The sequence below is a fragment of the Hyposmocoma kahamanoa genome, unplaced genomic scaffold (assembly GCF_003589595.1).
Source record: "Hyposmocoma kahamanoa isolate Upper Pololo Valley unplaced genomic scaffold, ASM358959v1 97, whole genome shotgun sequence".
NCBI classification, from domain to species: Eukaryota; Metazoa; Arthropoda; class Insecta; order Lepidoptera; family Cosmopterigidae; genus Hyposmocoma; species Hyposmocoma kahamanoa.
The window spans coordinates 711,889-735,637 of record NW_020655294.1 but is presented as its reverse complement, the minus strand read 5'-3'; positions in this window follow the sequence as shown (position 1 = coordinate 735,637).

Here is a 23,749-nt window from a genome sequence, read left to right as displayed (position 1 = left end):
TTAATCTTAAATGATGAAAATTATCACTTTTGACTTGAATAATTATTGATGATATTCAGTATAATACAACATATATAACAAAGTAATTTTAACTTTGAATACAATCCAATAGCACTTGGTGAGAAGTAAAGGCATGTGCCGACAAAACGGTGCAATAAGAATAATTTATTAAACTTAACTTCACCGTAATAAAAGTTAACAATTTAATAAAGAACTCTGCAACTAACTAATAAAATATACTAAAATTCCTTGCCCACCCAAAAGGGCGAAAACGGTAATGGTGTTATGTAATTTCCTCACTTAAAACTTTATCGTCCATTTTACATTTCTAATTTTCAAAGTACACCCCTAAAATCCACCCCTTTCCAACAATTGTAACTTTTAATTTTATTATTATTGTTATTTGTATAACATAAAGACCTAGTTTAAATACATAATTTTCACCACTACCTCGATTATAATCATTCTCAGGTAATCATGGCGGACAATGGTCTACGCCCTTTTGTAGTCGTAGAACTCTTTGTGAAAGTGTTCGTACAGGGAAGTACTGCCATCAAGCTGTAGTGGAAACATTACTGCGCTCCGGTTTTGAAGGGTAATTGTGCTGGTGAAGTGAGACGTTTTAAAGCACTGCAACCGTTATGGACAGACGTGTCGCTTACCACCAGGCGCACGACTTATGCGTCTCGTCACTTGATATCGTAAAAAAACCTCTGTACTGTAGAAAAACTCCTACTAAGCTGTAGAACTACATTCTTTGTACATACACTACTTTTAGTGTGTTTGTCGAAAAACGTTTGTTGAAATAACTAACATTTGCTATCATGAAAATATGATTTAAAAGAATTGTATTTTTTTGTCATGAACTACTGTAATAATAATAAAAGTGGAAGATGGTAGCTGGCGGATCCGAAAGAACCACGATCTAGAAGGACATCGTATTTCAGCCCAATATTATCGGAGAAATAAAGTCCAGTTAGTCGTCCAGTCCGTTAGCTCGGAAACCTCGAAAAGTTGCTAGCACATAGAGCGGCGAAAAGGGCCATAAACGACTACTTGAATAGATGATTTTAATGATATCAAAGGTAATAACTTCTAGAGTAAATGGAATTGGGGTTACTGAATAACCCTTTTGTGATCCAGATACCCCAATACCTAACTACTACAAATATTTTTAGTTGATGGCCCGTTAGTCGGTCCAAATACCGATGATGGAGGGACGAAGCGGAGAGAAACCTTCACACTCTGTACTCAGAGTGCTGGGAGCAGATAGTACAGGATTGGGCGCGCTGGTGGCAACTCGTATCGGAGACCAACACTTCGGGTCGCTGAGCCAACGGAGCAAGTAATTAACTAACAGTGGCGAGGCGTCCATTTAAATCGATTTGCCTAAAATTTTCCGCGTGTTATCAAAAGACTCTACCCTATACCCCACTACTTAAAAATGTATTATTCAAAATTTCAAATAATTCATTAATAAATGCGTAGTAAACTCCTTGATAATACGAAGTACTGTATGTAGCCTTCCCAATGGATCTTCGCCAATCAGCACGAATAAACCGGTATCGTCACGGGTTTTATTTCATTCATGAAATCTATTCGCTCACATCACACTCATATCAAAATACACGCACACATTTACAAAAAAACATAGTAAAATAAGACTTAATAATAGTGGTGTATAACTCGAAAATTATCGGGTTATAGTCGAATAGCGTTCACGTAAATTTAAATCTTATTTCCACTACATTATGGTTTATTTTTATAGGTTGATGACTAACTACTCCTCACTGAGTAAGTGAGTAACTTCGTAACTAAACCGTCTTTATAGAGTTACAAATTCATTAAAAGGGTTATGAATTACACATAAGAAATGAAACTATTTTTCCGGATTTATATCGCATACATTTTGTTTTTTTTTTTTCAAACAAACCAACGATGCGTAAACAAGTCTGCATTCTGCGAGCATGTACTAATGGACAAACTTACACATGCAATGAAGTTTCACAAACCCCAGGTCCTTGCAAAAGAAGTCTGTTATCTACCCAGGATGCTGCGAGTGGCCATTGAAATTAAAAAACAACCTAATTTCAACAAAGAAAGGAACCATTTTCTTACCACCAGTTTGGGATCAAGTATTGCCTCTGATGAATCCCAAACAGATATGAGACTGCAGTATTTATTAATATTATTTAATTTATTCTAATTTTCGTTATATATTAATAATAAATTTAACTTAATAAAATATTTAAATTTTTGTTGAATTGATATTCAATTATCTTTTGTGATATTACTCCACTAGTTTGTTACAATTATTAATACAAAGATCAAACACTCAGAAAAAGTTCCTTCGATCCAGCCGAAGTCGACCGACGTCTTCTTGCATACCCAAATATATGGCACGGTATGCAAACCACGGTAATGTAATTATAAAAATTCATATCGTTAAAATAAAATAATCTAAAACATAATGTAGCGTAAATTTTTCTGAGAAATTAAAAATAAGGTATTTCATTAATTGATGACTATACCACTTCAGTCAACCGTGACCATGGGACCTGTAAAGGGCCCGAAACGTCAGTTTGTTTGAAAAACATATATACGCTATTTAAATCCGGAAAAATGTAACAATCGCGAAAACCTAAGAACTCGGTTGTGAATATATTTCTTTAATAAGATTCCGGTTACTATTCAAACTTTGACGGTTACGAGGCTTAAAATTATAGTAAAACAAAAAACTTTTCACAACCACTGTATACTTGGCTCGGTTTGTATGCAATGTATTTAAAATATTCATTATTCTCAGGGAAACTGCCTTACGATTGAGTACTTGAGTTAGTGATGAAAGAGACTCAGTCTTTTAAGGCGTTTTATAACGACTCGACTCCATTTTACAGGACTCGACTTTAAAATTAAGACTGGGGATTCGAGTTTTTATTAATAAGACTCAGTCGTTATACTAAAAGACCCAAAAGACTTAAACGACTTGAACAACTTAAACGACTCGAGTTATTGGCAAAGGACTTATACCTATTTTATGTATTATTAAACCCGAAGTTTATATATAAAAATGACGTAAGTAGTATGTAGTAAATAATCACGTTTATTTACTTATAATAAAAATCGTAAAATAAATACCTTGTGGATAGAAATAAAATTACGCCATACACCTCATGACTCGCGACTCCCGGGGCTATGAGGCGCCAGTCGTTTTAGTCTTTTTAGTCGTTTTAGTCCTATAAAGCTTTTAAGCTTCCTAGGGTTAAAAGACTTCGACTCGAATTAGTCTTCAGTTTTAGTCTTATGACTCAAGACTTGAGAGTTAAAAGACTAGACTAGTCGTGAGGCGTTAAAAATTAGTCGAGGTTTATTAAAAGGCCTTAAAAGATTGAGTCTCTCTCTAACTTGAGTAGTAATGTTTTATCAATTTAACGATTTCAAGATATTTTCTTATCCACGTAATAAAGACATACTTGAATTGAATATGAATTCACATAACGAGTATAGAGACTTCCAAGAAATCAATTTCGGTATTTTGATTTCCTTGAAAATGTTTTCCTTCTCAATTCAACGAAGAGATTTGTTATAATAAAATTAAAATTTCCGTACATTGAACTTCATTACAAATATGAGTATAGCATACATCATATATGTCAAAAACAATAGTGTCCTACGGGATTCTCATGTGAAGTAAAGCGTTAGTTATACAAACCATATTTGTGTTGGTTCTCGGGTTTCTCTCAGAGAAAAGTTTAAGGAGACTGGGTATCATGACTGTATCATATCAGTACATTTACTCAAATACACTCCCGGACACTTAATTCGAGCCACCTTGCATTTTCAGTACTAAATGTTTGATTAATCAAAAACTATTAAGCAATTTTGAAACTAGGATACTAAACGTCTTTTCCATAAATCTTTGTTAGAATTTTGGATTTGCAAAACCGAGGAAAAACTTTTTCTTCGTCGATAACACTATTTTTGTATTCAAGCCCTTTAAGACAAAAATGCAAGGTGGTTCGAATTGTGTGTCCGGAAGTACATTTTGTGTGCTCGTAAAAACATACATAATTTCGTTAAGAAAGAAGATATCCATAATATTAACCTTACAACTAAGTCCAAACTCATGGTGCCACGATTTTGTTTAACTAGGTAAATGATTCTTTTACAGGGAACTGTGTACGTTTTTACAATAAGAATCCGGAGCATACGTTAAGATTATCATTTCCTAAGTATAAAACTTAGGCACATAGTGTTAGGTCTAGATTCCAGACAAAAATGATCCAAAGTGTATTCCACATTTAAGTTTATTTGAAAAGAGCCATCCCTAGAGTTTTGGAATGAAGCAACAACTTAGAAATGACGTTTTTATATAATATGTTTTTTTATGATACTAAGTGAAAGGAAGAACAAGTCCTGATGGTAAACGACACGCCTGTCCATAACAATTGCAGTGACACTCAGAGCCTTAAATAGCAAAGATCTGCCAAGTCCCATGTGCCTGTAATTTCACCAGCACCAAAACCGGAACACAGTAATGCTGACATTACTGTTTAGCGGCAGAAATAAGTAAGGTGACAGTACTTCCCTGGACGAACCATTCACAAGGAGCTCTACTACTACTAGAAATCATACAACCATATCATCAAATATAGATCAATCTTATAATCAGTAATAAATATGAAATCGTCAAATGGTGATGTGATAATGATAACCACATGATGAGTACCAGAATAACGAAACTCGCTCCAGGGTACTGCTCAGAACTATCAGAGCAAAATCCTTGTACATATTACCAAATTCCCCTCATCTAACGGTAATAGTTCTTACCGTGGGCACCGAAACCGACAAACATATTTGTCACGATATAACAAAATTGAGTAGGCGTAGCTGGTGTATTTACTGATAAATGTTTCCGTTTCCGTTCGTTTCTTCCTAACTTAACATTGTAATAAGGTTTTGTAGTCATAAATAAGAAACGCTTATATGTCTGGTTTATCCGATATGGAAAAGTTCAGGTTTCAAATTGGTCTTACCGAGAATCGACTTCCTCAACCAGTAACAACCCACAGTACAAACTGTTGGGTCACCGAGGTCGTCAAAAGGTCGTTAAAATGATATATTGTACTATTTAGACCTTTCTATTAATTTCTTTAAAAGCCGTCGTTTACATTGCGTGCCCTATAAAATATTTTTTTAATTATTTGAATTTCGAAATAACAATCAATACTTATTACCTGTTAACCGACTTTAAAAAAAAATAGGGTCTCAGTTATTACTCCGGCGCGATTGGTAAACTTCACAACTGTTCGGGTATATATAAAATTTGTTAAGGAGGGCAGCATTTTTTTTTAACCGACTTTAAAAAAGGAGGAGGTCCTCAAGTCTGTTTTTTGTGTGTTTGTTACACGATTTGTGGACCGATTTCGATTTCTTTTTTGGTTGGAAAGAGAGTACCTCAGCATTGGTCCCATTTAATTCAAAATATTCCATCTCTAAGGGTGGCAAACTAGGGGATGAATCCTGTGTCGCATGCTTTCCTGTGACCGATTTCAATAAAATTTTGCAAATGGATGTCATTCCACTAATTAATCAGGTCGGTCTTTTTATAAATAAGTTATAATTATACTGCCGGACACGTAATTCGAGCCACCTTGCATTTTTGTCGTAAAGGGCTAGAAGACAAATATAGTGCTATCATTGAAGAAAAACTTAACCCCCGGTTTCGCAAATCCAAATTCCCAACAAGGACTTATAGAAAAGACGTTTAGTATCCTAGTTTCAAAATTGCATATTAGTTTGTAATCAATCAAACATTGTTTAAGCTTAGGTCACTTCATACTGAAAATGCGTGGTGGCTCGAATTATGTGTCCGGAAGTGTATTTATGACAACTGGCTCCGTGGCCGAACGGTTACCATTTAGCTGCTTATCATGGAAAGTGGCCTAAATCAAAATAGTTAAGATTTTACATGTTTTTTTATTACATGAAAGATGTACCAGTACTTATAAATTTCTATAATAACATTTCGTTGTTATTCAAAATTTGCTATTAACGAGTTTTAAAACTATAGAGAAACAAAATCTTTGTAATAAATATTATTATAAAGCGTCTACGTACTTGGATGATATAATATCAATATAGAGTATTAAAAAAACCGACATCAAAAGTTCGTGTAATTACATCTATTCGCCAAGTTTTTTTGAAATCGGTTACCGGAAAAAGCGCGTATCCGGTTTCATCACCTAGTTTGCCACCCTTAGAGGTGGAATATTTTGTTCAAATCTTTCCAACAAAAAAAATAAAATCAAAATCTGTTCACAAATGCCAGAGTTATCGCGTAACCCGTGATATTAACTTTTGATGTAGCTACTCGTTTAGCTTTTGCAGAATCACGATTAATAATGTTTGAAATAAATATTGTAAATGATAAAAAAATGAATAAGCAGAGGTACAAAAGGCACAGTAACCTACAGAGAATTTGGCAATATGAAATGAAGTGACAATATGAAGTGAGCAGACAGCAACAACAGAACAAAATATCAGACATATTATACAAAAGATTACAAGAATAAAAACCAAAGAGGTTTAACAATAAATGTGTATAATAGTAAAGCTTTTAATTGGCATCTGATTATTTATATTTAGATCCATATTGTAAAAGTAGCTGTAAGCTCCCCTAAGATAATAAAATAAATAAATAAATAAAATAGTATATTTTTTTATCGAGCGACTAAAACGAGCCAATGTACACCCGAGGTGGTTAGACACCCGAGCTTCAACCAGAGTGTCTATTACTCCGAGGGCTTATATTGGCTTTTAGTCTTGAGGTGACAACTTTACTTTTCACTTCGATTGCGAGAAAAAAAAATTTCAATCGCTTTCGCTCTACAACAAAAATACGACAACAAAATTCTGAAGTTGTCGCGTTTTTTTTTTCCAACCCGACAGATGCAACAAACTCACTAACGCGGGAAAATAATAAGGCGCCACCAATGCGAAAACACTTAAGATTTAAATCCAACTCTATGCCGCTTACAATAAAAATGGTCCAAAGTTCAAAGTGTCAAGCTTGACGTGCGACTGTACTACTGGCTGTTTAAGTTTGTGTCGCTTGTAATAAATCAAGAAAATTAGGTACTTTTTACTCCTTAAGGATTATAGGATGCACTTTACTCCCGCTACGTACCACTATATTGACGTACTTTTAAAGCATGAGAAGTGAAAATGTATATGTACAAAGAGCAACCCCTAAAGTTTCTTACTCATTCTTCTCAAGTTAATCCACCTTATGAATGAGAGTTAAACAACATAACCAAATGTAATTTGCTTACCTACGAACATTTGTACAAAATATTATTTGACTTTGATGTGGAAAGTTGAAGGCTGTGGTTTCTGTTAACCCCGAAGAGAATAAGGCGTGAAGCAACCTTGACTTATTATATTTTATTTTGCCTCAGGCAAGGCATCTCACTGCCACGGTTCGGGTAATCATTCCTTCGACGATACCGTACAGGACGTATTTTTTTTTAGATTTACACTAGGTAGAGACATGGATCGTAAAAAGAGTGTTGCACTGCTGTTAACGATAAGAAAGTATAGGGAAAAAACACAAAGAAGATAACACATCGAAGCCGTTAGCAAATTCTTGCGATGCAACGTCGCATTGCAGTTTTGTCTTTCGACGCTAAATTGCAAAAGTCCGAGGGACACTGACATTACGCCCGTCACCCTGAAACATAAGTTGTCAAGTCCAATGTGCCTGTAATTTCACCAGCACCCTTAGCGATTACGTACTGCATTCGATTTGATACAAATCTAGAAAACTCGGATCCGCTTCGGATGTCGCTTGTGGACTAAGTCCGTTAAGATGATCACGTAATAACATTGGATTTCAGATGAATTATGTATATTTAAGATTATTAGATATTGTAGAACGCCATTCTTATATCTTTTTCAATTATTATTTGAAGTAGGTAGCCATAATCGTGATGACCTCCAAGGTCGAGTGGCTTACACACCGTTTAATGACATACGGCATTTTGCTTTGGGCAATGCCGCCGATATTAATAGAATCTTTGTCTTGCAGGAACGTGTGCGGTTAGGGCAATTTACAATCGGGGCCCCAGAGTGTCCATGAGAGATAAGTTTAAAGATATTAGAAGATATTAACATTCTTACTCTAAAATCACAGTACACTTATGAAAATGTTATTTATGTTACGAATAGTATTATTTTTTTATTAACAACAGTAACAGACATTAAAAATAAACTAGCTGTTCTTGACGCTTCTATGATAAGATTCCGATTGATATTCAAAATTTTCCATTTGCAAGGTTTAAAACTATTGTGAAACAAAAACTTCATAACAAAGGTTATTATACAACTTCTGCGTACTTGGATGACAAAAACCCGTGGTAGTGACCCGTTTACCTCTTTCAGGTATTCTCGATCTAAGATGTTTAAATTAAATAATATAGTGATAAATGTTTTCAAATATACATTTATCAAGAGCAACCCCTAGAGTTTCTTGCTCATTCTTCTCAGGGGTATCTGCCTTACGAATGAACAGTAGAGTTTAATAGAATAGAGTATGACGATTTCAAATGTAATTTGCTTATCTATGATATAAAGATTAGGTATTTGTCTTTGACTTTGATTTGACTTGAGTATTACAGGTATTTATTAGATATCGCCATCTCTGAGGTCTTTATTGTCTCGGGTGTGAGTGTTTGTGGTACCGTCGTTGTTTCTGTTTTCCATAACACAAGGGCTTTATTTTAAATTTAAATTTAACATACAGGATGACGCTATTAATGAACCCTTAAATTAATTAACTTTGTTCATTAGATCACTAACTTCGGGAATTCTATTCATACGTCGTTTTCGAATTTATAAGATATTTTCATATGATTATTTTTAGATATTGGGACCATCAAAGTAGAAATTAGGAATTTTGGACTATCTCGATGGTTAGGAGGTCCCGAGTTAGATTCCCGGTAATACCACATCGGGAAATGAACTTTTCTGAATGGTCTGGGTGTTCTGGGAAGTGGCCCCGGATTGTAATCCGCTGTTCAGGTACTCATACGGAATTCCCTACTTAGAGACCTATCAATTGACGTGGTTTTTTTTTACATAAGTTTTAGGTTCTATTTTCTTTTTTCACAAAAATTATCAAAGAATGGATCCCAAGAGACGGAAAAAGAAATATTTTTTAAATATAAAATAACTGCGCATTCGACCTCCATCTCACCTGATGGAAAGTGACGATGTGGTCAACGATGTAGCATGCACACCTAAATAATACCTATTCACTCTCGCCTTGAAAAGGTCTAAGTTATAGCTTCTGGGAAAAAGTTCGCAGGCAGGGAATTCCACTCCCTAGCCGCTAGTCACATTTATATGACTCCATCCACAAAATAGGGGTGGAACCCAAGTCCACGTCTAGATCCCGATGATGGAAAAGTAGAAGATACATTTTCACTGAAATAGCGGACCGGATTGGATGACTAAAGCTAGAGAAAGGGATAAGTGGAAAGAACAAGGGGAGACCTACGCCGTAGAGGCGACTACCAAATTCAGTAATTAGTTTGTTTAAGTTTTTTTCTTTTTAAAAATGTATGTTAAGAAAATGTAGTAGAAATAAAGGCTGTTTTTATTTTTCTTTTAATTTTATTTATTTATTTTATTTTATTCGTGTGGTGGTTTAGCACATTATTACATGTAATTATTATTATTTTAACGGAATTTTCTAGTAGAATAAAAATGTTTTGTTTTCCTTCTTTGCCTTGGTTATGTAATTTAATATAATATTTTTAAAGTATATTGTTAAATGTCTCAACCAGTTTGTGGATGTCCTTAGGAAATGCCTGGTAAAAAGTATCCAGGATAAATGGATGCGTGTGAAAAGATGGATACGAAAGTGTGAAGTGAAAGATTAAAGACCGTAGTAGACCGTACGTAGTTTGAAAATTTTAGACCTAAAGAAGAATTTGTTATAGTTAATTATTTTAAGTTTATTTGTAATTTATAAAATGGTATACAGAGGTATATTATATAACAGCTTTGTATTACGTTGGTAACGTAAAAAGTACTAAAAAGTTTTGAGAACCAATTTGAGATTTTTGGATATTTTTATTGTGTAACATTTTTAACTGTCATGACGTAAAACTCTCTTAAATAATTATTAAGAGAAATTATTCAACTTTAAAACTTGTTTAAAGTACAAAAAACTTACCCAATCACACCTAGAGCATTCCATTTCCGAATCACTCGTTGATAAAAAAAATAATAAGATCCCAACTTTATCACTTCACTTCGTGTTCGAATACTTCACATTAAAGCACTGCACATTATTTCCGAAAGCGAAAACCTTAGCGCGACGCACAAGCGCTCTACGACAAGCTGAGAAACCATCTACCCCCACCCTTACAACTTTCGCTGCGAATCTACTGAGCATGCGCCACCCTAACGAATATGAGTTTTGCGTATGTATCCATCATTCCTTGTGATTTGCCGACTATAATAAAGAAAAACCTAACAATTTATTCAATTATAGTACTTCTAACAATATTTAAAGAAATAAGATTCGGACCCAAAACATCTCCCTGTAGAAGCAACATTACGACCCAAAATGTCTCCCTGTAGAAGTTCTTTTTAATTGTAACCTTAAAATGCGAAAGTACCAATATATTGTAATTGTCTTTAGAGATAGGTGTCGGATCATAAATACAGCTTTGAGGTACACCGTTATTTTTATAAGAAATCCTATAGTTTTTTTTTATGTAAGTACTGTAAAATCGTACAATTTACGGAATTTTAGTAGCATTAAAACGCCTTGTGAAAGTGTTCATCCAGGGAAGTACTGCCCCTTACCTATTTTTGCCGCCAACCAATAATATGAGCATTACTGCCTTCCAGTTTGGAAGGGTAAGGGTGCTGGTGAAATTACAGGCATACGAGACTTGTCACCTTATATCTCACGGTGATCGCAGCCTAAGGTCTTTACGATTTAAAGTTCAGAGTGGCGCTGTAACTGATATGGATAGTCAACATCTCTGAGGTTCCGGGTTCGATCCCCAGCTGTCAGTGTAAAAGCTAATTTTCTACTTGTTTACTTTACTTTTATTACTTTTTCTACTTGTTTACTTGTACTATTGTCTCGAGTTTAGGTGTTTGTGGTACCGTCATTGTTTCCGATTTCCTTAACACAAGTGCTTTAGCTACCTACTTTGGAATCAGAGCAACGTATGTAATGTTGTCTAGTATATAACGCACGACTTGTTCATCCTGTAACCTGGTATAATTAAAAAATCTATTATTGTGTCTGATTTTTTAGATGTGCAATACATCATCGACGTGATCATCACTTTCCATTAGGTGAGATAAGGTTAAATGCACTTAAATGTTTATTTAAAAAAATATTTTTAATTGCTATCCACGTCCATCTACGTAGAATTTTGGGGTACGAAAGGATCGTCCCCGCACAACATACTATTCTTTTCCAGTAGATCTGGTGTATCCTGGGCAACAATCGGCGAGTACCTAAGACTTCGTTCCCGTGCCATTGTATTGCATATCTTGTGAATATCCACTGTTAATTTAAAATCGAATACTGCAAAAAGCGTGCAGAACAATTTTTTTATTTATTGACGCGCTTACAAGTCTTGCTGATTAAATTTAAAAAAATAAAATAAAAGACTATAAAATAAAATTAAATTAAGACAAATGAGATAACAAAATAAATTTACAAGTACATATTACGCACAGTTTGCGACCTATTCTACAGGATACCAGTACTCGAAAGATGTTATAGATTCACGGACAGGACTATCTTGTGTTGAGGAATATAATTTAGATTCTGATATGCAAAGCGTTGGAGAGTGTGATCGCGCGCGGAGTAGGTGCGATGGCAAGTATTACAGTGTATGCTTGTATGTATATGTAATGTGTATGAAAATACGTAAATTTCTATTACCATTACATGAGGATTGTGTGAGGAATATATTGCCTCGCATGGACTAATTTACAGCGCCAAAAAGTCTGAGTATATGATCGTTGGGGTTGCCGGCAAAAAGAGTCTTCTAAATATGATTCCTATAGCGCTCAATGGGATTCCATTAAGAACTATATGGATATGCAACGCTAGCACAGGGCACTGTCGGTGATGGCGAACATGCTGGCTCGTAGGCTCGAAAGTCACTCTTTTTAGAGCCTATTGCACATCACTGTACGCGGGTGACCTGTAGGCCAGCTATACCCAAAGCTTGCCCAGTGCCCTGCAAACGCAATAATATAATAACGCCTTCAGGACGCTGTTGCGGCTGCCACGGTTCTGCAGTGCGTCTGTCATGTTTGTTGAAGCTCGCGTCAACACCATCATATCACTCTTACGGAAGAAGTCGGTGTCTTTATTAATCATAATCATAAACCAGGATCTCTGTTGTCCGTAATAAAGGTTTATTATTGTTATTTATCTAGACTTAGACTCTCGCCTCTCCCAAGGCCTAAAAGATTAATTTAGAATTTTTAAATGGGAGAGGCGGTATTTCCCGGCAATGGCATAGTCGGCCGGGGTCAGGGACTCCGGTCTAAGTACTAGCGAACAATACGTGTTGTATCGAGCAGGACCGCCTTCTGCATTTGTGCTGGAAGCGACACGCCACAGAAATCCAACCGCCTCAAACTGTTAGAAAGGCTGACTGGAATTAGCCCATTTGCGGACAAAACAATTGGGATTATTTCAGTGGAGGCCACATCCCACATGTCGAGATACTTCCGGCGTTTCTCGGTTTCGGCTTTCACGAGACCCTCGTCATGCGGGATGGTAACGTCCACAAGAAATACCCTCGACTGCGATCGATCCAATATCACAACATTAGGCTTATTCGCAAGAATAGTCCTGTCCGTGATCATGGATCGATCCCAATAGATTTTGGTGCGGTCATTTTCGAGTACTGGCTCCGATGAACTTGTTGTTGTTATTATTATTACCATTTTTCTTTCTACTCTGTCATCGTGTCATAAACGTACTGTTAACTTACTAAATTTTATTTTTTTTATTAGCGCCATCTGTGAGGAATCTATCTCTTTACTCAGATAACGCAAGGGCAAAAAAGTCGTTAAAAAAACAAAGACCTGCAACAAGCACAAAGAAAAATTCGGAAGGTCCGCTGGTTCGTTCCGTGGCGTAGTTGGCATAGCGTCTGACGCGGTTTGCTTGGAGATATTGGTTCGAATCTTTATATTAATATTTATAACAAACTAGTGGAGTAATTTGATAAAAAAAAATTGAATGTCATGATAGCAAAATATCGTGATAGTCAATAAATATAATTACAATTTAATTTTACCTTTGAAATATTCGCAAGATTGCAAAAATTTCACGTAACTAATGCTTTTAAGTTTCTGCTTAATGCAACTCAGCTTTTGTGCCAAATTTTTGATCAAAATATTACGTTGAATAATTCCAATTCACATTCTCCTATTAGGTCACATAACATGCTGGACGTAACGATTTTTAGGAACTGAATAAAATTTTAAAAACACGACTTAAACAATTTTCAACTTCCTAATGAAACCGACGGAGATGATCCAAGTTTGTGTCTTAATCAACCCGTTTACTATATCCCACAATTATAGAGCGATATTAGGTCATGTTCAGCCACATTGATAAAGTTTAGGTTGGGGATATCCCACGCTTTCCAAGTATTATGCCGCTGATATTAATAGAATATTTGTCCTGCTGAAACGTGTGGTTAGGGCAATTTACAATCTGGGCCATAGAATGTCTATAAACTCTATACTACCTCAGTTCGAATAAAAATTGTACTAACACGGTTTATTTTGCTCGTGTCGCGCGGCAGGGACTTTATTTCAGAATTAATTTTTTTAGAAACGAAATAATAGCTATTTGAAAAATGTGCATCGTATAGTATACTTATTCTTTTTAGTTCACTAGATTTAAATAAAATCATTGGTATATGTAAAGTACTTATTGAAGACAGCAGTTTTCTTGTAAAATTTCGAGGTAAGTTTGTGTTTTTTTCAATACTATATAGTAATCAGAGTATACTCTCAATTTTACTCTATATACGACAAATAAAAATAAACTGGTAACTCTTGTTAGTCGTCTTAACAAAGTTAGAAAAGCATTCAGTTTAAATACAAGTTTTTATAAATAAGAATTATTTTTCTACATTGCTAAATATATACACTCCGTACTACCAACAAAAACATCTCAAATATAATGCAGTAATACACCGCAAATCCTGCACTTAAAAAGCACAAATGAAATTTTTGGTGTACTTGGATAAATATAATAATATTCCGTTTGAGTGGTTCTAACGCTTACCATGAAATTACTCCTTAAAGTATAGTTTATAAACATTTATATTCAGGGTAAACTTAAAAAACGCTACTTACGGTATGTTTTCAATAAATAAACACCGAAATCACCAGCCCAAACAATAACACACACGATTGTCGTGACGTATTTTTGATGTTGTTTATTTTTTTTTAAATAAGGCCAAGGCATTAAAAACTTTATGGTTTGCTAGAGTAGTTACCGAAATAGCAATTAATATTAGTTTTTTTTACCTGTTATAACTTCGATATCCGATAAGTCGGTATAAAATCGTCACCGGCACCTCTAGGTGTGGTATGCGTCCATGGCTGCATGTATCGCGTGAGCGGATATGATATCATTATCGCCAACATCATCATATGATGCCGGACGACGTCCACTGCTGAACGGGTGCGCTTCGTAATATATAACAAAAAATGACATATTTTTAGTCTAGACAACGCTCAACAAATATAGTTACTTTATGGTATACAGATATTTAACACATTCTTGCATGATATAAAGGTCATGGGTATAATAGACGATTGATATAACATCTTTCAATCTAATATACCGATTGCATAATGTTCATTTTATATATAAACTTCAGATTTAAAATTCACAGTGTAACTATAATGTATTATAAATATAATTCCAGTTGTGTTTAGGCGCAATGGTGAATGGACCGGATTTGTTTGCAATTTCTAGTTGATTCGACTCCTCCTGTAGGTTCAGGTTAGGTTAGTATATGATAAAGCTAAACGGGGAATGTTTCAGATCTCTGAAAAAGTATCAATTTTTATGTTTGTTATTGATAACATAGTTTGGCGTAACAAGCTCCCCACACAAATTAGGTCAAGCGATGTTATGTGTCTAAAGATACAGGACTTATGCTCATCACGTTTAACGCAAAATGGGTTGCTTTCTGCATAGATGCATAGAATCTATAGCCAAAAATGCAGCGAGGCAGCTTGTCATCCTTTCCAGGATGAGGCGTTACTTCACACCGGTACAGCCCCGTATCTTCAACATATGTTTTGAATATAGTGACCCCTATCAATCTTTTGGTTATTCAGGAAGAACACTACAACCTGTGCATGCACAGGGACCTTATAAGTTCAGGTCCTGACCTCAGATCAGCCCGTGTACAGGATTGTCACTGGCTTCTTGCGGTTCTCAAGAAGCTAGTGCCTCGGGTGAGCTGCCCCGGGTGCACTTGCAGTACCCACCCTATTTTCCAGATAGGTACCGGAGCTGTTCGCACGCTCACTTCCCGTTGTGCATTGCACAACTAATGGTCGCCACCGCTAAGCCGTCGACTCTAAAGTTCACTACCAAATATCCTCTTGGTGGTGGAACTGTTATTCTTTTTTCCTAGATCCTACGCGGCTGGAGGAACCGGAGAAATTTCTAGCTCATCCTTCTAGTACCTCTCCGGGGTAATGCTGGAGAAGTCGGCCGCAGTGTCTTGTGACAATGTCCGGACATAACTTTCCACCTAGATATTATGTGTCTATGGTCTAGACGAGGGTCTAAGGAGGCAGACGAACATGTTCATCTCTGCAGCTACCACAAGCCCCGGCGAGTCCATACCCCGTGTTCGGGTCCGCCAGTGACGCCCGTGAAGGCGTATCACTGGTGGAGGATTTGGCTCGGACGACAGTCGTAGGCTGATCTTACCGAGGAGCCCGTAATCTCCCCGGAACCCCTTATCTCTCGGGTCAGTAGATAGAGACAACACACACCGGGATAGCCCCATATCTTTCTTCATCACTTTTTTATACTCTACCGATAAAGTTGTTAAGTTAACGGATATATATAACTATTGACCCTGAAAGAAAGGCGTTTGGTGATGGACATGGGTCTAAACTTGTGCCTGATCGGTCCTTAGAGGGAGCGATCCTGGTTAGTTCAATCGGTCAACTGAACTAGATCGGTCTTCTAGTTTATTTAGTTCATCTAGTTCCTTCGTTATTTCGTCTTGTCCCTGCTCGGACATTGAACGAACGCTCTAAACCAGTAATTTTATTCACATTAACTAATATGGACTTCTAGTATTATGAGGTCAATAGTACACTGTACTAAATAGTTAAAAATACAATTTGTTTGGAATCCGTACTATTTGATTTTCTTTCATATTTTACAGGCTTAAAGACTGTCATTCTAACTAAATATCCCTTTTTCACAAAACAAGAATTTTGATTAGAATAGTGTGTTCAAAAACCAATATTTAAGTATAACTATTTCATATACCGTACACGTAGTTCAATATTATACCTACCACAGAAGTACAGATACCAAAAATAATGAGCACTTAGTTTTTTGCAAGCTTACATATATACATAATGTAAATACGTAATAGAGACTTAAAACGAGCTGGCAACGTTCAATCGTGCATCTCACTCGAACTTGTACTAAAAGCAGTGAAAGATCACTATTTGTCCCGCTCGCACCGTTCCTACTGAATAAAAAACGGGGGAACTACCAACGCAGACAGTTCCTAGTTCTGAACTAAAAAGAACGATGAACTATCAAAACCGTGCAAGACGAACTAGTTCATGTCGGTCAGTGTCGGAAATATATTCCTAATAGTTGGTAGTTCATGAACTATACACGCCTAGATGGGTCTTCTTTTTGACATATTTTACGAGGCGGATCGATTGCCCCGATTTCCTCTCACACAAACCTAGGCATTTTGATTACTTCGGGCAAACTGCCGCCGCATCGCTGTAGCCACGGTCGGTTGCTGTCGTCAAGTTTGCAGCGTTAAAAATATCAATGTCCGCACTGAAGCGCCTGACCAGGCATACATCACTATTTAACTGACTCCAAAAAAGGAGGAGGTTCTAAATTCGACTGTATTTTTTTTGTATGTATGTTATGCGATAACTTGTGAACCGATTGTGTCACTATTGATTGATGTCACTATTGGTCCCATTTAAATTTGAAAAAAATATTCCACCTCTAAGGACTAGGAGATAAATCCGGTTTTGTGCACTTTTCGATAATCAATTTCAATAAAACTTGGCAAATAGATATAATTCCACAAAACTTTAGAGGTTGGTTTTTTTAGTACTGTGTACTGACATTATTTCTGTTTCTATTTATTCTACTGACTATTTTTTATGATACAAAGTGACAGGATGAACAAGTCGTGCGCTTGGTGTTAAACGACACTCCTGTCCGTAACAGTTGCAGTGCTTTACATCGCAAAGATCTGAGGGGCACTCCCACTGCGCTCGTCGCCCTGAGACACAAGTTGACAAGTCCCATGTGCCTGACCAGTCATGACCAGCCATGGCATGCATTGTAAAGTACTCACGCGAATTGTACTTTTAATTAAAAATTTTACACACTGGTTCCGCTGGTAACTACATAAGGCTCACTTTTAGAAATAAATTAAAATCATTCTTGCTAGACATTAACTAACGGGTGTAGTGTGGAGTACCACTGACACGCTTTGTTTATTTTTCTTGTTATTTTTTAAATTTATTTATTACTATTACTATTTTATTCCACGGTATTGTTTATGTCAGGATTGCACAACTTTTTTTAGCCACTTATAAAGATGTGAGAGGCAGTACCACTGCGACAACATAAGGCGAGAAGTCCCATGTGCCCGATGACCTACCAACAAACTTTTTTTTTAGAAAGCAGTAGAGCTCCTTGTGAAAGGGCGTACTGCCACCTTATCTATTTCTGCCGCCAACCAATAATGTCAAGTTTACTGTGTCACGTGTTATTATATAAAAAATGTATCTATAGTTTCACCAGCACCCTTACCCTTGAAAACCGGAACGCAGTAATGCTCACAACTCTCAACGCTTTCACAAGGAGCTCTACTGCTAATTTAGATGTGTCGTTTTTCTCCACGACTGGCTAGGGATATATTAAACATTCCCAAATGTCGGCCTTTCAACTCAGCAGTAATCTTTCTCCAAATTTACCGTAAGTTTCTTCGAAATGTATAATTTCACTGTTTGAAATTTCAAATCTTTACAAATGGCACATCAGTCCTTAACAAACCATTCCTAATTTCATTAACATTCAGTGTTTGATAAATTAACTGACAAGTAAACAATAACAGCCGATTGGTAATAAAAATGATTGATGGAAAACAGAGTCAAGCTTTTAGCTTGGATTATCGCGCCGTTATCTGGATCAGCGGATTTAACGATGCGAGGTAGGTCACAAATATCGACAAGCGGAAAATTTAAATAAAATATCACCTTTGTCACCTATATAAATCAGAAAACATATCGCGATTGGAAAGCTTGTTGATAACTATTCAGATAAATGCTTAAAGTTTTTAACCGCCTTTAAAAAAGGAGGAGGTACTCAATTGAACTGTTTTTTTACGCGTTTGTTACGCGATTTGTAAACCGATTTTGATGATGTTTTTTTTGTTGAATAGAGAATATCTCTAAGGGTTTTAAACTAGGGGATGATTTCGCTTTCGCACAGTTTCCGGTAACAGATTTTAATGAAACTTGGCAAATAGATGCAATTCCACGAACTTTTATTTACGTACACACTCACAGCACTAAGGAAACCCTGTATTGCGGGTGCCATGGAAAAATAAACTGTAGACCATACAAATATTTCTCCCGACTCGGAAATCAAACCCGGGAGGACCTCTGCGTGGCAGACCAGCATGGTGATCGTTCGGCGTTTTTTATGGTTGATTTTTCTAAACAAACCGACATGTATTGCTCTTTAATACGTCTTATGGCAGGCTAAGATGATAGGCATCTTCAGATTAGTTACTTGTATGTCTATTTTTCAAAATGTATGTAGTATTTAGTAGCAGTAGAGCTCCATAAGAAAGAGGTCGTCCCGAGAAGTATTACGTTATGTCTTTGAATGACGGGGGCAGTGGCAGTGCCCCTCAAACCTTTGCGATCTAAAGCTCTAATTGGCACTGCAACTGTTATGGACAGACACGTCGCTTACCATCAGGAGTACGACTTCTTCGTCCCATCACCTAGTATCATAAAAAATGTAATATACTTCATGATGCAAACTCCCCTTCCTACCTTGGTTGCCGGTTCCAGTTGCCACCCCCTCCCACCCGTTCAAGGTCCGTGTCTCACTAAGATGCTCGTTCGTCCTAACTCCTAACTCCTTTTCTTCTCGTATAGCGCAGTTGTGGAACAGACTCCCTTCCCATATGCAGTCTAGCCCGTCTATCGCTTCCTTCAAGAAAAGGTTGAAAGCGCGCTTTCTTGTACTTTTTTACATACTTATCTATGTATATGCAATGTGTACCTATGTGTATATATTACACTACATACATATTGATGCTATTTATTAAGATTCTTTATCGTACTTATGTAAGTAATGGTATTTTTATTTATGTAGTTTATTACATTTTATTTCTTCCGCATTCTCTCTTGCGCGCTTATAACTTTAGCTCTCACTGCCCTGGGTTGACTGCCTGAAGACCATAAATACTAGCCTCCGCGAACATTCTTGGCACTACTGTGGGCAATCCCAGCAGTCCCCTGAGGTCCTTGTTCAAATGAACACGCAAGGCATTGTAGGCTTTTTCAGTGTAATTTCTTCATAGGTTGTATTTGTTAGTCGTAACTGGTTGATGATTTTCAGTCAGTCATGTGACTTGTAAAACACCAGAAAAATTGTTTTGTTTTTCAAATATACGTAATTTAGATTCCTAATTTTTTTTATAATGAAGTACAACTCCTAAAAGTGTGAGCTTGTGGTATTTAAAGGCAGAAACAGACCTCCTGTCTCAGTTCCTCCTGTTTACCTCAATGGTTCGCCATTGCAAAGAGTCGCGCGGTTTAGATACCTTGGGCACATTGTGAACGAAGACCTGAAAGATGACTGCGATATAGAAAGGGAACGCAAAGCGCTGCTGTTTGTAAGGGGGAATATGCTGGCTCGGAGATTTGCTGGTTGTTCACTTGATGTCAAGGTCACGCTTTTCAAGGCATATTGCCAAACGTTCTACACCAGCATAGACTGCTGGTTATACTCAAAGATAGTCCCTGCGCATATTGTATAACAACCTGTTCAGGTTGATGATGGGGCTTCCTCGTCACTGCAGTGCGTCAGGTATGTTTGCTAATGCGCACACAGACGACTGATGCGCAAAATAGTTGCCTTATTAATACGCAGAGTGCGGTTAAGCGCCAACAGTCTCCTACTAGTTGTCGCGGGAAGGCAGGATAGTGGTGAGCCGACAGTTGTGGATTTGCTGTTCATTATTATTATTACACTAACATAGGTATTAAGGGTTTTGTTTACTAACAATCTATGGACCATTTTATTGTCTGAAAATAAAGATATTAATTTTGTACTATCAAGTAACGGGATGAGCAAGTCGTGCGCCTGAAGGTAAGCTACACGCCTGTCCATAACAATTGCAGTGCCACTCAGAACCAATGTGTGACAATCATAAGTCTTGTATATTTGTGTTTTTCAATTTTGGGCTTTTTACATTGAAAAGCAAACATAGGAAATTTTATCCGAATAAGATACAACATTATCATGATATCACAGTTATATAAAAATCATCAAATTCGAAATTTGTAATCATGACGTCACAATTATATCTAAAACAATCAACCCTGCATGTGGTCGGCGTGATGACAAAATTACGTTTACAACAATAAAACTCATTACACGTAATAACTATTGTGATAAAAAAATTATTAAGACTTGTCTCATTGAAGGATAGCAAGGACGATAGGTACGTTAGATTATTATCATATTGAAGGCGTCGACTGGACATAATGCTTTTTTTTGTGTTAATAAGTGTGGTGACCTTTTAATGGGACGCAGATGAAGACTTCATGAGATTTTTCGCTCGTAAAAAACACCATTATCACATTGAACACAACAACCAATAAAACTATCTAAAACTATAATTACATGGAACAAAGTTTAATTTCATTAAGAGTGTTTGATTAACGACCCGAGTTGGTTGTATCAGAACTTCTTAATTATAGGCCTACTTGATAAATTATTGTTCCTATTGTGTTGGCACTGGGAAAAGTATTTTGAAACTTTCTGGTCGACTCAATTTATGAAAGAGTTCATATTTCTTAATATTAGAATACTGTACGAGATTTGATTAAATATATTTCTAAATATTTTTTAATCTGAATCTGAAATCTGACGAAACGGACAATCCGACCGACCCGAGTCGACCGAATGAAGAACACATCCGAGCAGTCCCATATCTTTTCTACCCGCTCACGCGATGCGCTACCCCCACCTACAAGGCCCTTAAAGGATAGGATAAACCTACCGCAAAATGGCGGCTGTCTGGTTTTGCAAATTAGAAAAGGATTCAGTTTAAATACAAGTTTTTATAAATAAAAATTATTATTTTGCATTGCTAAGTAAATACCCTCGGTATTACCAACAAAAACATCTCAAATAAAATGCAGTAATACACCGCAAATCCTGCACTTTAAAAGCACTAATGACATTTTTGGTGTACTTGGATACACATGATAATATTCCGTTTGAGTGGTTCTAACGTTTACCATAAATTACTCCTTAAAGTATAGTTTATAAACATTTATATTCAGGGTAAACTTAAAAAACGCTACGTATGGTATGTTTTCAATAAATAAACACCGAAATCACCAGTCCAAACAATAACACACACGATTGTCGTGACGTATTTTTGAAGTTGTTTATTTTTTTTAAATGACAGACCCAGGCATTAAAAACTTTATGGTTTGCTAGAGTAATTACCGAAATAGCAATTAATATTAGTTCTTTTACCTGTTATAACTTCGATATCCGATAAATCGGTATAAAATCATCACCGGCACCTCTAGGTGTGGTATGCGTCTACGGCTGCATGTATCGCGTGAGCGGTCAAAGACAGAGAAAAATGACAGTTCATTGCGCCAAAGTGTTGCCCGCTTGCGAGTAGCTAGTGATTGCTGTCGATAAATATTCTATCGATTATGGAATGAATAATGGTCACGCTTAATAAATAAATAACCGAACAGGTATCCTATTTTGAGCATAAGATCGTTTAAATTGTCAATTTTTGTAAGTTCATACAAACACTGTATTTAGAACTATGTTCATGAAAAACACAAAGTGGAAACATATTTTAAAGTTATTCATTTTAATTCAATATAGATAATTAAATCCGGCTGTTCTTGTTAAAATGTGTATCAGTAAAAATTTATCGCGATACTAATGGGCCAACTGTCAAAATAAGAATAAAGGAGGCAATAACGCAATTAGTAATCATTAGAACGCCGTAACATTCACAATTTAGTCATTTTTGCCAAAATTTTACTTTCACAATCTGTCGATAAACTATCGATAACAACCACATAACTATTTAAAATTTTATGAAAACAGGCAACTGTACAAATGTCATTTTACTCCGTCTTCAAAAAAAGGCAGACTATACTCAGGCAGGTCCTGACCCCAGATCGACCCGTTTGCGCTTACTAAATCCGGTTCTCAAAATGCCTTGGGTGAGTTGCCCCGGGTGCACATAAAGTACCTTCCCTATTTTCCAGATAGGTACCGGAGTTATAAGCACGCTCACTTCCCATTGCGCAACTAACCGTTGCCACCGCTAAGCCATTGACTCTAAAGTACACTACCAAATCTCCGAACAGTAAAAAACACCGATGTACGGTAGTCAACTACAACACCTCTTTTTTTTCTATAAGTGACGGGACACTTGCAGTGCCACTCAGATTTTTAAATAGCAAAGGTCGAAGTGGCTCTGCCTGTCACCCTGAGACGTAAGTTGACAAGTCCTATGTGCCTGTAATTTCACCAGCACCCTTACCCTTCAAAACCGGAACGTAGTTATGCTCATTATTACTGTTTGGTGGTAAATATTTGCGATTTAAAGCTCCGAGTGGGAATGCAACTGCAACTGTTATAGACAGGCGTGTCGCTTACCACTAGGCGCGCGACCTGTTCGTCCTGTCATTTAGTATCATATATTTAAAAAAATACTGCCTGCAACAAAATTAAATACAAGCTCAGCTATTTTACACGAGTTAACCGTCACAGGGTTCGCGGAATAACAAATTAATTTGCTTCCATTTTTATTAAGTCACTGTTAAGTAGTTAACTGCGGAGTTTAATTAATATAATGTGCTTAAACATTCAATTACGTAGTTTCCTGTTAACCAATATATTGACGAACCGACGAATAATAAATGACGATGGGAAGTGGTGGTTTATTGATGGTTTATTATGCGACAATTATTCATGGCGTCATTGGAATTTTACTACTATATAGGCCACCTTATTCCACACAATTTATCATAGTAAAGTAAAGTAGGTAGTAAGTAGAGAAAGATCTGCAACAAAAAATGATAAAAGCTTATTGCTATAAAATACAAGTGTTATAGTGGCAAATCTTTCTTGATGTAATGTATC